Raw genomic sequence first — 4,495 nt, forward strand, 5'->3', positions numbered from 1 at the left:
AGGACGCATCCCTGGGGCACGCCTCTCTTTAGTGTTCTTTCGGCTGATATTTCATTGTCGGTTCTTACTGCGATTGTTCTTTCGGTTAGGAGATTTTGGATCCATCTCACAATTGCTCCTGTGATTTTGAATTTTGTGATTTTGTAGATGAGTCCCGTGATCCATGTGCTATCGTATGCTTTTTCTATATCAAGGAATACCGCCGTTGTGGATTTATTTTCGTTGAATCCGTTGTTGATTGCAGACTCTAGACGTATTAGATTATCAGTTGTTGTACACCCGTTCCTAAACCCGGTCTGGAATTTTGGGAGGAGTCGATTTTTTTCAGCATACCATTTTAATCTGTTATTCATTATTCTTTCCAGGACTTTGCAGAGGCATGATGTGAGGGATATTGGCCTATAGGAATCAGGCAAATTCGGTGGCTTGTTCGGCTTTGGTATGGGTACGACGATGACATTCTTCCATTCTGGAGGTAAGTATCCGGAGCTGAACGAGATGTTTAGTAGTTCTAGTAGGGTACATCGATTTTCTTTGTCAAGCTTTGTAATGATTTCATTATGGACTTTATCTCTTCCCATAGCTTTATTGGGAAGTCCAGTGATGCTTATATTCAACTCCGTTATGGAAATGGGTAGGTTGAGCGGGTGGATTTCATTGTTGTCGATTGCATCCTGTATGATTTGCTTATACAGTTCGGTGCGGCCGTCCTTTCTCTTCTTCTTTTCGATCGGGCAGAATTGGTTAAGTAGTGTTTGTGCTTTTTCGGATGGGTTGGTTGTTAGTTCTCCATTGCTTTTGGTGATGGGTGTGGTGCTGTGGTGACTTGGTTGTCCATTCATTGTGTGTTTCGTAAATTTCCAGAATGCGGATGTATTCTTGTCCATGGACGAGATGTAGTTGCTCCAGGATTGGTTGTTTGCTGATATAATTGTTTTTTTTAATTGCTTCTAGTTGGTTAAGATGGATTTTGTCTGCTGGGAGAAGTGTTGTACGCCATTTTTGTATGCCTTCCTTGCTGCTTTTGTTGTTGTTTTGCAGAGGGGGGTCCACCATGGTTTGTTTGATTCCTTTTTCTCTTTTGCGGGTGAGAAGTATTTATAGGATGTTTCCATTAAGGTTGTGTAAAAGATTTTGAATGCTTCCTCCGGGGATGTAGCTGCATTTAGAGATGTTGGTGTAACATTTCGTTTTATTTCCTTGTTCCAGTTTTCTTACTGGCGTTTGTTGAATTTCCAATGGTCGTTTTGTGAAGTTAAGGGAGGGGAGTTGGTGTTTAGTTGTATTATAATAGGGAGGTGGTCGCTACCCCAGTATGTTTCGGTGTGGATGTCGGTACGATAGGCCAGGTCTGGGGAAGTCAACGTTAGGTCTATGGTTGAGTTGTGTCTTCCGTTTGGATTTGGTCGGGTTCCTAGGTTCTTCGGGGTCCAGAGAATTAATCTGTTATCATTTAAAAGTAGGTCCGTCACATCTCTGCCGCGTCTATTTTGTTGGTGGTGGTCTTCCCATACTTCTGAATGGGCATTCAAATCCCCTACGATTACTAAGCTGTTTTTGGTTGCGTTTAGGATGTCCGTTAGTTCTTGGTAAGGGTTTAGGTTCCCGTCTGGGCAATATATTGATACTATATCTATTGCTTTGTTGTTTTTAGGTAGATGGTGGCTCCTACGGCTTCTATGTTTGGTGATTGTGGAAGAGATATGGAGGCCGCTCGTATATTCTTTTTGATGAGGATCGCTACGCCTCCACCGTGATTGTTCCGGTTTAGGTAGAACGTATTGAACGCTGAGATTTTAGGTACGTATCCATCTTTCCAAAAAGTTTCACTGATTATAACAATGTGTGGGTCATGGTATCTTATGTTGTATTTAAATTCTTGTAATTTTGCTTTATAAAGACTTCGGGCATTCCATTGGATGATCTTGATCGGCTTAATCATTTTCGACTTTTATCTGTAGTGTTAGTTGGTGGTTTGTTGGGTGGTTTGGCGGGTGGTCGGATGCTTTGGAGAGGGGCTGTGATTGCTGACAGTTGGGTATTGTTAGAGGTGAATCCAGATTCCATATCCTTTTTGATTTTTTCAATTGTCGATGGCAGGTTGGTGAGTGGGGTTATTTTCTCTTGTATGTCTGCTACTGTATCTTCGAGGGCTGCGATCCTTGCTGTTGTAGTGGGTTGTATTATGGTAATTCCTTCGATTTGTTTCCTTAGGTAGTCGATTTCGCGACGGAGGTCTTCTACTTCAGGGTCGGTGTTGGTGGAGGTTTTGAATTTTGGTAGCTGGGTTGGTCTCATGGGTTCCGGGTTGTTCAGGATTTTGCTGGCTTCTGTGATGGGGATCCTGTTTTCGTTTAGGCAAATTTAATTATCTGTTGACTGTTGTTGTACTTGGGGCACTCCATTGTCCCTGCTGAATGACCTGGTTTTAAACATGTGGGGCACTTTGTTGGGTTGTGGCATGGTGTAGTGTTGCAGTGTTGTTCTGCGCATTGTTTGCAGGTGGGGGGTGCCGTACATTTTTCTTCAGGGTGGCCGAAGTTCCAGCATATGCGGCAGAGAGCCGGTCTTGGTATGAATTGCTTCACTGGAAAGACTTCATGGGCCATGATTACTTCGCGGGGGAGTTGGTGGGTGTTGAAGTAGAGAGTGACAGTTTTTAGGGGTATTCTACTGCCATCTGTTGATAGGGACGAGAATCTCTGGACTTTAACTACTCCTTGGTCAGCTAGCAGGGAAAGGATGTCCTCTTCTTTGTCTTTGATGGGTACATTTCTGATAACGCCTCTGATGAGTGCCTCTGACATGACGAGTGTGCAATTTATGCTGAGGTTATTCACTGCCTTTAAGTCTAGGAGTTGTTTTTTTTTTGTTGATGACGGATATATGTTGAGGTCCCCTTTGTATGTCCATTTTGTTCCTGATTTGACTTGCCCTACGATATCTGTTAGGGCGTGCATGAAGTGCTTTTTTTCGGTGATACTTAGATCAAGGAATGATTTGGGATCACTGGTGAGGTGTATGATCACAGGTGCTCCGCTGCATGGTTGGTCGAATAGGTCGGAGAAGCGGAGGGGTCCTGGACGTGGATTGTGGTTATCATTGGTGTTCTTGCGTTTGGTGGATAGCTCTTCGTATTCCATTGGGGCACTTTGGACGATGGAACTTGATACGGGCGATACATAGCCAGGGCTGTTCCAACTCATGGCGTGGTTATAAAACCACGCCACGTTATAAAACTACGCCACGTAAGCGTGGTTATTTGGGGATGGGTAGGCGGCACAAAAGCTTTAAGGCACTTGCTTGGGGCAGATTTGGCGCACTAGTCGACACGTCTTATTACGTTCGCGTCCAAGTTGTCTCTGAGAAAACAGCGTTTGCTTCTCGGCTCACGGTCACATTGTTGTTTTCCGTCTGCTATTGTGACATTCGGGATACGCCATCTACCGGTAGAATGTCAAGTGCGCTATTGGCTTGGTTTCTGAGTCCTTCACAAGATGGCCTAACATGGCAGAACACCACCTACCTAACAGGTTTCGTTCAGGGAAAACGCACAGAGTTTAAGCCGTGTTAACAAAATAATTGGACATCAAATACTGAAAGCATATTATTCATTTATTTATTTCACATAAACTATGGAAGTTTCTACTCTTGGTACAGATCACCAGATTTTAGTTGCGCGTGCTGACAAATTAAGTTGTTTATTCATTTAGGTAGTAGAAAGTTCACGGTATCATAGGATTATTTCTCGATCGAATGTGTTGAACACATATACATGCCTCGATAGCGCAGTAGGCAGCGCGCGAGTCTCATAATTTCGAGGTCGTGAGTTCGAACCTCACTCGGGGCAGTTCTAAGAAAACTAACTAAATTTTTTCCACCAACAGTCAATCTCTGTAAGAGCTGGTTGGTTTCTAAATGCTGCATGTAAAACAAGAAGTACCACGGTACGATAATAAAGGTTCTACCGAGATTTGAACTCAGATTGTCTGAAGTGCTAACCTTTACACCACAGAACCACTGCTAACGAATGATCAAACACCATAAAATTACTTATAACAAATGAAGCTTTATTAATTGAATGCAGCAATCAACGTTTTCTCAAGAATGTACACCTGACTATGACAAACATCTTTGGCATCGAAATTGACCTCTAGTTTGAGTTTCCCGACGAAGATGGGATTCGAACCCACGCGTGCAATGCACAATGGATTAGCAGTCCATCACCTTAACCACTCGGTCACCTCGTCTGATTACTTCCACCACGTTGAGGTCTTGAGCCCTAATGCGTTAGCGGATGATTTCAATAACATACAAATTTAACGAAAACACCGATAATGATAACTCGCTGGAAAGAAAACTATTCAAGTTACGGCCCGATAAGGGACTTGAACCCTCGACCTCAGGATTAAAAGTCCCTCGCTCTACCAACTGAGCTAACCAGGCTACGTAATATATGCCTATGTTTTTCAATACATTAACACCACGTAGTTTC

At 43.2% G+C, this 4,495-nt stretch overlaps 1 long non-coding RNA gene and 1 other non-coding gene across 2 annotated transcripts; one reads left to right on the forward strand and one right to left on the reverse strand.

Annotated features, from left to right (window-relative positions):
- Nucleotides 1–115: 115 nt before the first annotated feature.
- LOC123467810 lies at nucleotides 116–1,935 on the forward strand. The gene is made up of 2 exons (XR_006641921.1): nucleotides 116–475; nucleotides 1,655–1,935. It is a non-coding gene; the product is annotated as an uncharacterized LOC123467810 (long non-coding RNA).
- A 2,233-nt stretch (nucleotides 1,936–4,168) lies between these two features.
- Trnas-gcu lies at nucleotides 4,169–4,250 on the reverse strand. Its single transcript has one exon. It is a non-coding gene; the product is annotated as a tRNA-Ser (tRNA).
- Between the last annotated feature and the right edge of the window lie 245 nt (nucleotides 4,251–4,495).

This window comes from Daphnia magna, unplaced genomic scaffold, assembly GCF_020631705.1.
Source record: "Daphnia magna isolate NIES unplaced genomic scaffold, ASM2063170v1.1 Dm_contigs239, whole genome shotgun sequence".
NCBI classification, from domain to species: domain Eukaryota; kingdom Metazoa; phylum Arthropoda; class Branchiopoda; order Diplostraca; family Daphniidae; genus Daphnia; species Daphnia magna.